Source organism: Triticum aestivum, chromosome 4A (genome assembly GCF_018294505.1).
Source record: "Triticum aestivum cultivar Chinese Spring chromosome 4A, IWGSC CS RefSeq v2.1, whole genome shotgun sequence".
Lineage (NCBI taxonomy): Eukaryota > Viridiplantae > Streptophyta > Magnoliopsida > Poales > Poaceae > Triticum > Triticum aestivum.
The window spans coordinates 287,322,060-287,336,711 of NC_057803.1; positions in this window are offsets into that span (position 1 = coordinate 287,322,060).

Consider the following 14,652-nt stretch of genomic DNA (forward strand, 5'->3'; position numbering starts at 1 on the left):
CTGTTTCTGGCATGTCCAGTAATTTCACCAAGTCTGTGAACCTATTATCATTTGGAATCTTTCCATGATGTTTTGAGCATGTTCTAGTGCTTTCTAGCAGTAGCTTAGTAATCATGTTTTGTAGTGCTCTACCTGAAATTCATTGCCCTGCCATTTATTTTCATGTTGGAGTGTTGTAGCATATTTTTATGTTGCAACTAAAGTGCCATGTTGCTTATAATTAATCTCAGTTTTGCATTGTTATTGTTTTATTCACCACTTGAGTTGTGTGCATCCGTTCCTCCCGATCTTTATATAGATTTCTATTGAAATCTTTCAATATATCTAGTGGCATGCTTGGTTTACCAAGATAGTGCCATGTTCATCTTTTTCCCTTCCAGAGCACCCATATGCATTGCACATCATACCTTGCATTCCATGCCATGTCTTGCATCATGTTGCTCGCGCAAGGCATCGTGATTGATTATTGTTCTGTTGCTTGTGTTCTTGCTTTGGGTAGATCCGGGAGACGAGTTTGCGAATGAGGACCCTGTCGCGTACGTTTCCGAGGATCAAGCTTGTTGGGGAACGTAATAATTTCAAAAAAAAATTCTACACACATGCAAGATCATGGTGATGTATAGCAATGAGAGGGGAGAGCGTGTCCACATACCCTCGTAGACCGAAAGCGGAAGCGTTAGCACAACGCGGTTGATGTAGTCGTACGTCTTCACGATCCGACCGATCAAGTACCGAACACACGACACCTCCGAGTTCAGCACACGTTCAGCTCGATGACGTCCCTCGAACTCCAATCCAGCCGAGTGTTGAGGGAGAGTTTCGTCAGCACGACGCCGTGGTGACAATGATGATGTCCTACCGACGCAGGGCTTCGCCTAAGCACCACTACGATATGATCGAGGTGGATTATGGTGGAGGGGGGCACCGCACACGGCTAAGAGATCAAGAGATCAATTGTTGTGTCTATGGGGTGCCCCCTGGCCACGTATATAAAGGAGTGGAGGAGGGGAGGGGCCGGCCCTCTCTATGGCGCGCCCTAGGGGAGTCCTACTCCCACCGGGAGTAGGATTCCCCCTTTCCTAGTAGAACTAGGATCCCTTCCAAGTAGTAGGAGTAGGAGAGAAGGAAAGGGAAGGGAAAAGGAGAAGGAAGGAAGGGGGCGCCCCCCTCCCTAGTCCAATTTGGACCAGCCCATGGGGAGGGGTGCGGCCACCCTTTGAGGCCTTTCTTTCCTTTCCCGCATGGCCCATTAAGGCCCAATACGAATTCCCGTAAATCCCCGGTACTCCCAAAAATACCTGAATCACTCGGAACCTTTCCGATGTCCGAATATAGTCGTCCAATATATCGAACTTTACGTCTCGACCATTTCGAGACTCCTCGCCATGTCTCCGATCTCATCCGGGACTCCGAACTCCTTCGGTACATCAAAACAAATAAACTCATAATATAACTATCAACGAACTTTAAGCGTGCGGACCCTATGGGTTTGAGAACTATGTAGACATGACATAGACACGTCTTCGGTCAATAACCAATAGCGGAACCTGGATGCTCATATTGGTTCCCACATATTCTACGAAGATCTTTATCGGTCAGACCGCATAACAACATACGTTGTTCCCTTTGTCATCGGTATTTTACTTGCCCGAGATTCGATCGGCGGTATCTCAATACCTAGTTCAATCTCGTTACCGGCAAGTCTCTTTACTCGTTCCGTAATACATCATCTCGCAACTAACTCATTAGTCACAATGCTTGCAAGGCTTATAGTGATGTGCATTACCGAGAGGGCCCAGAGATACCTCTCCGACAATCGAAGTGACAAATCCTAATCTCGAAATACGCCAACCCAACAAGTACCTTCGGAGACACCTGTAGAGCACCTTTATAATCACCCAATTACGTTGTGACGTTTGGTGGCACACAAAGTGTTCCTCCGGTAAATGGGAGTTGCATATTCTCATAGTCATAGGAACATGTATAAGTCATGAAGAAAGCAATAGCAACAAACTAAACGATCAAGTGCTATGCTAATGGAATGGGTCAAGTCAATCACATCATTCTCCTAATGATGTGATCCCGTTAATCAAATGACAACTCATGTCTATGGTTAGGAAACATAACCATCTTTGATCAATGAGCTAGTCAAGTAGAGGCATACTAGTGACACTCTGTTTGTCTATGTATTCACACATGTATTATGTTTCCGGTTAATACAATTCTAGCATGAATAATAAACATTTATCATGATATAAGGAAATAAATAATAACTTTATTATTGCCTCTAGGGCATATTTCCTTCAGTCTCCCACTTGCACTAGAGTCAATAATCTAGCTCACATCGCCATGAGATTTAATACCAATAGTTCACATCACCATGTGATTAACACCCATAGTTCACATCGACATGTGACCAACACCCAAAGGGTTTACTAGAGTCAATAATCTAGTTCACATCGTTATGTGATTAACACCCAAAGAGTACTAAGGTGTGATCATGTTTTGCTTCTGAGAGAAGTTTAGTCAACGGGTCTGCCACATTCAGATCCGTAAGTATTTTGGAAATTTCTATGTCAACAATGCTCTGCATGGAGCTACTCTAGCTAATTGCTCCCACTTTCAATATGTATCCAGATTGAGATTTAGAGTCATCTGGATTAGTGTCAAAATTTGCATTGACGTAACCCTTTATGACGAACCCTTTTTTGTCACCTCCATAATCGAGAAATATATCCTTATTCCACTAAGGATAATTTTGACCGCTGTCCAGTGATCTACTCCTAGATCACTATTGTACTCCCTTGCCAAAATTAGTGTAGGGTATACAATAGATCTGGTACACAACATGGCATACTTTATAGAACCTATAGCTGAGGCATAGGGAATGACTTTCATTCTCTCTCTATCTTCTGCCGTGGTCGGGTTTTGAGTCTTACTCAACTTCACACCTTGTAACACAGGCAAGAACTCCTTTTCGACTGTCCTATTTTGAACTACTTCAAAATCTTGTCAAGGTATGTACTTATTGAAAAACTTTATCAAGTGTCTTGATCTATCTCTATAGATCTTGATGCTCAATATGTAAGTAGCTTCACCGAGGTCTTTCTTTGAAAAACTCCTTTCAAACATTCCTTCATGCTTTGCAGAATAATTCTACATTATCTCCGATCAACAATATGTTATTCACATATACTTATCAGAAATGCTGTAATGGTCCCACTCACTTTCTTGTAAATACAGGCTTCACCGCAAGTCTGTATAAAACTATATGCTTTGATCAACTTATCAAAGCGTATATTCCAACTCCGAGATGCTTGCACCAGTCCATAGATGGATTGCTGGAGCTTGCATATTTTGTTAGTACCTTTAGGATTGACAAAACCTTCTAGTTGCATCATATACAACTTTTCTTTAATAAATCCATTAAAGAATGCAGTTTTGTTTATCAATTTGCCAGATTTCATAAAATGCGGCAATTGCTAACATGATTCGGACAGACTTAAGCATAGATACGAGTGAGAAACTCTCATCGTAGTCAACACCTTCAACTTGTCGAAAACCTTTTTGTGACAATTCTAGTTTTGTAGATAGTAACACTACTATCAGCGTCCGTCTTCCTCTTGAAGATCCATTTAATCTCAATGGCTCGCCGATCATTGGGCAAGTCAATCAAAGTCCATACTTTGTTCTCATACATAGATCTCATCTCAGATTTCATGGCCTCAAGCCATTTCGCGGAATCTGGGCTCATCATCGCTTCATCATAGTTCGTAGGCTCGTCATGGTCAAGTAACATGACCTCCAGAACAGGATTATCATACCACTCTGGTGCGGATCTCACTCTAATTTACCTACGAGGTTCGGTAGTAACTTGATCTGAAGTTACATGATCATCATCATTAGCTTCCTCACTAATCGGTGTAGTAGTCACAGGAACAGATTTCTGTGATGAACTACTTTCCAATAAGGGAGCAGGTACAGTTACCTCATCAAGTTCTACTTTCCTCCCACTCACTTCGTTCGAGAGAAACTCCTTTTCTAGAAAGGATCCATTCAAAGCAACGAATATATTGCCTTCGGATCTATGATAGAAGGTGTACCCAACATTTTCTTTTGGGTATCCTATGAAGACGCACTTCTCCGATTTGGGTTAGAGCTTATCAGGTTGAAACTTTTTCACATAAGCATTGCAACCTCAAACTTTAAGAAACGACAGCTTAGGTTTCTTGCCAAACCATAGTTCATACAGTGTCGTCTCAATGGATTTAGATGGTGCCCTATTTAACGTGAATGTAGCTGTCTCTAATGCATAACCCCAAAACGATAGTGGTAAATTGGTAAGAGACATCATAGATCGCACCATATCTAATAAAGTACGGTTACGATGCTCGGACACACCATTACACTGTGGTGTTCCAGGTGGCATGAGTAGTGAAACTATTTCACATTGTTTTAATTGAAGGCCAAACTCATAACTCAAATATTTTACTTCTGTGATCATATCGTAGAAACTTTTATTTTTATTACGATGATTCTCCACTTCACTCTGAAATTCTTTGAACTTTTCAAATGTTTCTGACTTGTGTTTCATCAAGTAGATATACTCATATCTTCTCAAATCATCTGTGAAGATCAGAAAATAATGATACCTGCCGCGAGCCTCAATATTCATCAGACCACATACATCAATATGTATGATTTCCAACAAATCTTTTGCTCGCTCCATTGTTCCAGAGAACGGAGTCTTAGTCATCTTGCCCATGAGGCATGGTTCGCAAGCATCAACTGATTCATAATCAAGTGATTCCAAAAGCCCATCAACATGGATTTTCTTCATGCGCTTTACACCAATATGACCTAAACGGCAGTGCCACAAATAAGTTGCACTATATTATTAACTTTGCATCTTTTGGCTTCAATATTATGAATATGCATATCACTACGATCGAGATCCAATGAACCATTTTCATTGGGTGTATAACCATAGAAGGTTTTATTCATGTAAACAGAATAACAATTATTCTCTAACATACATGAATAACTGTATTGCAATAAACATGATCCAGTCATATTCATGCTCAACGCAAACACTAAATAATATTTATTTTAGGTTTAACACTAATCCCGAAAGTATAGGGAGTGTGCGATGATGATCATATCAATCTTGGAACCATTTCCAATACACATCGTCACTTCACCCTTAACTAGTCTCTGTTCATTATGCAACTCCCGTTTCGAGTTACTACTCTTAGCAACTGAACCAGTATCAAATACCGAGGGGTTTCTACGAACACTAGTAAAATACACATCAATAATCTGTATATCAAATATACCTTTGTTCACTTTGCCATCCTTCTTATCCGCCAAATACTTGGGGCAGTTCTGCTTCCAGTGACCAGTCCCTTTGCAGTAGAAGCACTTAGTCTTAGGCTTAGGACCAGACTTGGGCTTCTTCACTTGAGGAGCAACTTGCTTGCCGTTCTTCTTGAAGTTCCCCTTCTTTCCTTTGCCCTTTTCTTGAAACTAGTGGTCTTGTCTACCATCAACACTTGATATTCTTCTTGATTTCTACCTTCGTTGATTTCAGCATTACGAAGAGCTTGGGAATCGTTTCTGTTATCACTTGCATATCATAGTTCATCACGAAGTTCTACTAACTTGGTGATGGTGACTAGGGAATTCTGTGAATCACTATCTCATCTGGAAGATTAACTCCCACTTGATTCAAGCGATTGTAGTACCCAGACAATCTGAGCACATGCTCACTGCTTGAGTTATTCTCCTCCATCTTTTAGCTATAGAACTTGTTGGAGACTTCATATCTCTCAACTCGGGTATTTGCTTGAAATATTTAACTTCAACTCCTAGAACATCTCATATGGTCCATGACGTTCAAAACGTCTTTGAAGTCCCGATTCTAAGCCGTTAAGCATGGTGCACTAAACTATCAAGTAGTCATCATATTGAGCTAGCCAAACGTTCATAACGTCTGCATCTGCTCCTGCAATAGGTCTGTCACCTAGTGGTGCATCAAGGACATAATTCTTCTGTGCAGCAATGAGGTTAATCCTCAGATCATGGATCCAATCCGCATCATTGCTACTAACATTTTTCAACATAGTTTTCTCTAGGAATATATAAAAAAATTAAATGGGGAGCAATATCGTGAGAAATTGATCTACAACATAGATATGCTAATACTACCAGGACTAAGTTCATGATAAATTAAAGTTCAATTAATCATATTACTTAAGAACTCCCACTTAGACAGACATCCCTCTAATCTTCTAAGTGATCACGTGATCCATATCAACTAAACCATGTCCGATCATCACATGAGATGGAGTAGTTTCAATGGTGAACATCACTATGTTGATCATATCTACTATATGATTCACGCTCGACATTTCGGTCTCCGTGTTCCGAGGCCATATCTGTTATATGCTAGGCTCGTCAAGTTTAACCTGAGTATTCTGCGTGTGCAAAACTGGCTTGCACCTGTTGTAGATGGACGTAGAGCTTATCACACCCGATCATCACATGGTGTCTGGGCACAACGAACTTGGGCAACGGTGCATACTCAGGGAGAACACTTGTACCTTGATAATTAGTCAGAGATCATCTTATAAAGCTACCGTCGAACTAAGCAAAATAAGATGCATACAAGATAAACATCACATGCAATCAAAATATGTGACATGATATGGCCATCATCATCTTGTGCCTTTGATCTCCATCTCCAAAGCATCGTCATGATTTCCATCGTCACCGGCATGACACCATGATCTCCATCATCTTGATCTATATCAATGTGTCGTCACATGGTTGTCTCGCCAACAATTGCTCTTGCGAGCTATCACATAGCGATAAAGTAAAGCAATTATTTGGCGCTTGCATCTTATGCAATAGAGAGATAACCATAAGGCTTTTGCCAGTTGCCGATAACTTCAACAAAACATGATCATCTCATACAACAACTTATATCTCATCACGTCTTGACCATATCACATCACGACATGCCCTGCAAAAACAAGTTAGACGTCCTCTACTTTGTTGTTGCAAGTTTTACGTGGCTGCTACGGGCCGAGCAAGAGCCGTTCTTACCTACGCATCAAAACCACAACGATAGTTTGTCAAGTTGGTGCTGTTTTTTAACCTTCGCAAGGACCAGGCGTAGCCACACTCGGTTCAACTAAAGTTGGAGAAACTGACACCCGCCAGCCACCTGTGTGCAAAGCACGTCGGTAGAACCAGTGTCGCGTAAGCGTACGTGTAATGTCGGTTCGGGCCGCTTCATCCAACAATACCGCTGAACCAAAGTGTGACATGCTGGTAAGCAGTATGACTTATATCGCCCACAATTCACTTGTGTTCTACTCATGCATATAACATCAACGCATAAAACCTAGGCTCGGATGCCACTATTGGGGAACATAGTAATTTCAAAAAAATTCCTATGCACATGCAAGATCATGGTGATGTATAGCAACGAGAGGGGAGAGTGTGTCCACGTACCCTCGTAGACCGAAAGCAGAAGCGTTAGCACAACGTGGTTGATGTAGTCATACGTCTTCACGATCCGACCGATCAAGTACCGAACGCACGACACCTCCGAGTTCAGCACACATTCAGCTCGATGACGTACTCGAACTCCGATCCAGCCGAGTGTTGAGGGAGAGTTTCATCAGCACGACGCTGTGGTGACAATGATGATGTCCTACCGACGCAGGGCTTCGCCTAAGCACCGCTACGATATGATCGAGGTGGATTATGGTGGAGGGGGGCACCGCACACGGCTAAGAGATCAAGAGATCAATTGTTGTGTCTATGGGGTGCCCCCTGGCCACGTATATAAAGGAGTGGAGGAGGGGAGGGGCCGGCCCTCTCTATGGCGCGCCCTAGGGGAGTCCTACTCCCGCCGGGAGTAGGATTCCCCCTTTCCTAGTAGAACTAGGATCCCTTCCAAGTAGTAGGAGTAGGAGAGACGCAAAGGGAAGGGAAAAGGAGAAGGAAGGAAGGGGGCGCCCCCCTCCCTAGTCCAATTCGGACCAGCCCATGGGGAGGGGTGCGGCCACCCTTTTAGGCCTTTCTCTCCTTTCTCGTATGGCCCATTAAGGCCCAATACGAATTCCCGTAACTCCCTGGTACTCCCGAAAATACCCGAATCACTTGGAACCTTTCCGATGTCCGAATATAGTCGTCCAATATATCGATATTTATGTCTCGGCCATTTCAAGACTCCTCATCATGTCCCCGATCTCATTCGGGACTCTGAACTCCTTCGGTACATCAAAACAAATAAACTCATAATATAACTGTCATCAAACTTTAAGCATGCGGACCCTACGGGTTCGAGAACTATGTAGACATGACCGAGACACGTCTCCGGTCAATAACCAATAGCGGAACCGGGATGCTCATATTGGTTCCCAAATATTCTATGAAGATCTTTATCGGTCAGACCGCATAACAACATACGTTGTTCCCTTTGTCATCGGTATGTTACTTGCCCGAGATTCGATCGTTGGTATCTCAATACCTAGTTCAATCTCGTTACCGGCAAGTCTCTTTACTCGTTCCGTAATACATCATCTCGCAACTAACTCATTAGTCACAATGCTTGCAAGGCTTATAGTGATGTGCATTACCGAGAGGGCCCAGAGATACCTCTCCGACAATCGGAGTGACAAATCGTAATCTCGAAATACGCCAACCCAACAAGCACCTTCGGAGACACCTGTAGAGCACCTTTTTAATCACCCAATTACGTTGTGATGTTTGGTGGCACACAAAGTGTTCCTCCGGTAAACGGGAGTTGCATAATCTCATAGTCATAGGAACATGTATAAGTCATGAATAAAGCAATAGCAACAAACTAAACGATCAAATGCTATGCTAACGGAATGGGTCAAGTCAATCACATCATTCTCCTAATGATGTGATCCCGTTAATCAAATGACAACTCATGTCTATGGTAAGGAAACATAACCATCTTTGATCAACGAGCTAGTCAAGTAGAGGCATACTAGTGACACTCTATTTGTCTATGTATTCACACATGTATTATGTTTCCGGTTAATACAGTTCTAGCATGAATAATAAACATTTATCATGATATAAGTAAATAAATAATAACTTTATTATTGCCTCTAGGGCATATTTCCTTCAAAGCTTTCGTTCCCTCTGAGGAGAATTCAGGCAAGATGATCATTACCGCCGATAAAACTTATATCTTTGCTTGCTAGTTGTTCGTTCTATCGCTATGTCACGCTACCTACCACTTGTTCATTTAACCTCCCATGTTGCTATGAAAAACCTCTAACCCACCTTCCTAGCAAACTGTTGTTTGGCTATGTTACCGCTTTTGCTCAGCCCCTCTTATAGCATTGCTAGTTGCAGGTGTTGTGCAGGTTGTTCCATGTTGGAACATGCATATGTTGGGATAGCACAATATCTCTTATTTAATTAATGCATCTATATACTTGGCAAAAGGTGGAAGGCTTGGCCTTTTGCTTGGTGTTTTCTTCCACTCTTGTCGCCTTAGTTTCTGTCATACTGGTGTTATGTTCCTTGAATTTGTGTTCCTTACACGGTCGGGGTTTATGGCCCCACCTTGACAGTTCACTTTGAATAAAACTCTTCCAGCAAGGCCCAACTTTGGTTTTACCATTTTCCTAATAACAACTAAAATTTGCATAGGTAGTAATTAACCCAAGGATTCTTAATCAACAACCCAAGCCAATGCTTCTCATGAGTGGTGGTACAAACTATAGTCGTGTGCGGCTTCCCACGGGGCAACTCGGGTCTGAGTTGCTGTACGCTGCACTCATTCGATCGTGGCCTCAGACGAGATACGCGTAGCTACTATCAGTGTGTCGGCACATTGGGAGGTCTTGCTGGTTTTTTTACCATTGTTGAAATGTCCTGTGAACCGGGATTCCGAGCTTGATCGGGTTGTCCCGGAAGGACGATTTTCCTCCGTTGATTGTGAGAGCTTGTCATGGGCTTAGTTGAGACACCCCTACAGGGTTTAAACTTTTGATAGTCGTGCTCGCGGTTATGTGGCAGATGGGAGTTTTTAATATCCGGTTGTAGTGAACTTGAAGCTGATCTCATTAAAACACACCAACCGCGTGCGCAACCATGATGGTCTCTTTTCGACGAGGTTCGAGAAGAGAACATGGTGGGGTTATGTTTGAACGTAAGTGCTCAGGATCACTTCTTGATCATTACTAGATTGTGACTGTTTGCGTAGCTTCTCACCTTGTTCTTGTATTCGTAAGTTAGCCACCATACAAATGCTTAGACCTTGCTGCAACTTCACCACTTAACCATGCCATACCTTTAAGCTCTGATAGTCTTGACACCGTGGGTGATATTATTGCTGAGTCCCCGTGACTCACAGTTTACTACAAACACAGTTGCAGGTACCGATGAGACTGACACAGATGATACACTGAGCTCCTTTGGGAGTTTGATGTAGATCATGGTCATTACTATGTGACTTATCCCGCCGATCAGTAGAGGACCTAGTCGGGTATCCATGGGCCTAGTAGCAGGGTGGTTTTCCTCTTTCTACCTAGTCCGTAGTCGGACACTACTATATGTATGGATGATTGTATGATGATCCATATTTATGCTATTTGGGGCAAGTGATGCCTAGATTCTCTTACTCTGTCTTTCACCCAGGTTGTATGTATTTTTGTATCACCTTGCTACGCGTCCGAAATGCAATTGTGCCCCAGTCATGAATTCGTCATGTGATTGGGATAGAACTGCATCTTGGGCGTTACATTAGCATAGTTTGAGGAGTTCATGTATTCCCTAAGTGCTAATGCTTTGTTCCGGTTCTCTATTAAAAGGTGGCCTTAATATCCCTTAGTTTCCATTAGGACCCGGCTGCCACAGGAGGGTAGGAAAAAAGATGTCATGCAAGTTCTTTTTCGTAAGCATGTATGACTATATACAGAATACATGCCTACATTATATTGATGAATTGGAGCTAGTTCTGTGTCACCCTAGGTTATAACTATTGCATGATGAATGCCATCCGACATAATTATCCATCACTGATCCATTGCCTACGAGCTTGATGTCTACTAGGCAACTTTATTCTGGTAGACTCGTGTTGGGCCTCCAAGTGCAGAGTTTTGTAGGACAGTAGCAATTTTCCCTCAAGTGGATGACCTAAGGTTTATCAATCCGCAGGATTTGTAGGATGAAGATGGTCTCTCTCAAACAACCCTGTAAACAAATAATAAAAAGTCTCTTGTGTGCCCAACACACCAAATACAATGGTAATTTGTACAGGTGCACTAGTTCGGCGAAGAGATGGTGATACAAGTGTAGTAATTATAGTTGATATTTATTCTTGTAATAGGAACAATAAAAAACAACAAGGTAGCAATTGATAAAACGGAGCACAAATGGTATTGCAGTGCTTGAAAATGAGGCCTAGGGTCCGTACTTTCACTAGTGCAATCTCTCAACAATGCTAATATATATATATATATATATATATATATATAATTGGATCATATAACCATCCCTCAATGTGTGATGAAGAATCACTCCAAAGTTCCTATCTAGTGGAGAACATAAGAAGAAATGTTTTGTACTATTCTTTGTGATCGATCTATCCAATAGTTCGTACAAAAATAACACCAAGTTATTCTTTCCGATCGATCTATCAATAGTTCATACTAAAATAACACGTAGATATTCTTTTTGATCGATCTATCAAGAGTTCATACTAAAATATCACCAAAGCAAATTCAGATTCATAATACTCAAACCTCAAAGAGTGCCCCAAGATTTCTATCGGAGAAACAGAAGACGATAACATGCATCAACCCCTATGCATAGATTACCCCAATGTCACCTTGGGAATCCGCGAATTGAGTGCCGAAACATATATTAAGTGAATCAAAATAATACCCCATTGTCACCACGAGTATTCATATGCAAGACATATATCAAGTGCTCTCAAATCCATAAAAGTATTCAATCCGATAAAACAAAATTTCAAAGGGAAAACTCAATTCATCACAACAAGATAGAGAGGGGAAAACACCATATGATCCAACTATATTAACAAAGCCCTCGATACATCAAGATCGTGCCATCGAGAACACGAGAGTGATAGAGATTAAAGACATAGCTACTGCTACAAACCCTCAGCCCCGAGGGTGGACTACTCCCTCCTCATCATGGTGGCCACCGGGATGATGAAGATGGCCACCTATGATGATTTCCCCCTCCGGCAGGGTGCCGGAATGGGGTCTAGATTGGTTTTTCATGGCTACAGAGGCTTGCGGCGGCGGAACATCTGATCTCGGGTTATCCCGAGGATTTTTGGAATATTTGACAATTTATAGGGTGAAGAGGCGGTACGGGAGGCTACCGAGTGGGCACAACCCACTAGGGCACGCCTGGCCCCCCAGGCGCGCCCAGGTGGGTGTGCCCCCTCAGGGCACCCCTCTGGTGCTTCTCCGACTCATCCTGAGTGTTTTAGTCCATAAAAATTCTGCAAAAATTTTCATGGTGTTTGGACTCTGTTTGATATTGATTTGCTGCCAAGTAAAAAACAAGCAAAAAACAACAAGTGGCACTAGGCACTATGTCAATAGGTTAGTCCCAAAAATGATATAAAGTTGCTATAAAATGATTGTAAAACATCCAAGAATGATAATATAACAGCATGGAACAATAAAAAATTATAGATACATTGGAGAGGTATCAACATCCCCAAGCTTAATTCCTACTCGTCCTCGAGTAGGTAAATGATAAAAATAGAATTTTTGAAGTCCAATGCTGCCTAGCATGTTCATCACATATTCTTTTCTTTTGTAGCATGGAAATTTTGACTTTTATATGATTCAAAGCAATAGTCTAGTTTTGACATGAAGATTTCAATACTCAATCATATCAACAAGCAACCATGTCTTTCAAAATATCAACACTAAAGCAAGTTATCCCTAGCCCATCATGCTCAATCATTGATCCATTCATGAAATACACTCGCATATTAGCTACACCCAATGCTCAAGTACGATCATAGTGCCCCTTAGTTGGTGCTTTATAAGAGAAGATGGAGACTCAAAATAAAAAATTGCATAAAGTAAATAGAAAGGCCGTTCGCAGAGGGAAGTAGGGATTTGTAGAGGTCCCAGAGCCGAAAGCGAAAAAGATAGAGATAAAACATTTTGGGTGGCATGCTTTTCCTGTCAACAAAAACGATCGAGTAGTTCCCAATACTTTCCATGCTAGATATATCATAGGCGGTTCCCAAACAAAAAGTAAAGTTTATTCCTTTTTCCACCATACTTTCACATTCCACGGCTAACTGAATCCACGGGTGCCGTCCATACCAACACTTTCCAAGGAATTTATTATTTGACAACATAAAGTAAATTCATTTTTCATTTCGGGACTGGGCATCCCTAATACCTTTGCCGTACTCTCATGCAATGACAAGTTAATAAACACTCATCTTGAGAATAACACATCTAGCATGGAAAAATATCAGCCACTCCCTACCGTTTCATGAGCGGTATGAGCACACAAAAAGGAAATTATTTTGAAAATTAGAGATGGCACATACAAATTTGCTTAGAACGGCAAGATAATACTGCATATAGGTAGGTATGGTGGACTCATATGGCAAAACTAGTTTGAAGGGTTTTGGATGCACAAGTAGTATTCCCACTTAGTACAAGTGAAGGCTAGCAAAAGATTCAGAAGCAACCAACCAAGAAATGAAAAATCTCATAAGGGAGCATTTAGCATAACTAATACCGAATAATGCACCACAAGTAAGATGTAATTTCATTGCATAACTATTGACTCTTGTGCTTGCATAGGGAATCACAAACCTTAACACCAATATTCTTACTAAGGCATAATTACTCACCAACATGACTCACATATCACTATCATCGTACCGCAAAACTATTACAAAGAATCAAGTTTATTTTGTACAATGATCTTCATGAAAGTTTTTATTATATCCTTCTTGGATATCTATCACTTTGGGACTAATTTCATATATTGCAATTGCTTTTGACCGGCTCAAACAAATTTAAGTGAAGAACATGAGCATAAAAAAATCCATCTCTCAAAATAATATAAGTGAAGTGGCACTACTGGAATCAGTAGATTTGCCGTCTGCCCCCTCTTTGCCGTCCGCTAGCGGATGGCAAAGAATGGCTTTGCCATCAGCCAATAGGAACTAGACGCAAAGAGTCAACGGACGACAAAGGAAGGCTTTGCCATCAGCCAACTCTTTGCTGTCCTCTAGCAGATGGCAAAGAAGCTTTGCCGTATGCTAGAAGACGACAAAGAGGGGGATTGGCCAAGTGCCTGTCAAACCCTAACGACCCCCTCTTTGCCGTCTGCTAGCAGACAGCAAAGGCGAGGCTGGCGACAAACCATCAAAATAACTTAACGGCCGCGCCCCCATCTTCGCCCTCTCTCTCTTTCTCCTCTCATCTTTCCTCCCTGCCACCCCGCGTCGTCGCCGCCACACCCGTTGCCGCCCCGTCGCTGACCCCTCCTTGCCCCATCCCCGTCCCCTCCCCGCCCCGTCGCCGCCCCCTCCCTGCCTTCCCACCCTCCTCCTGAGCCTCCCCGCCGCCGCCTCCCCATCGT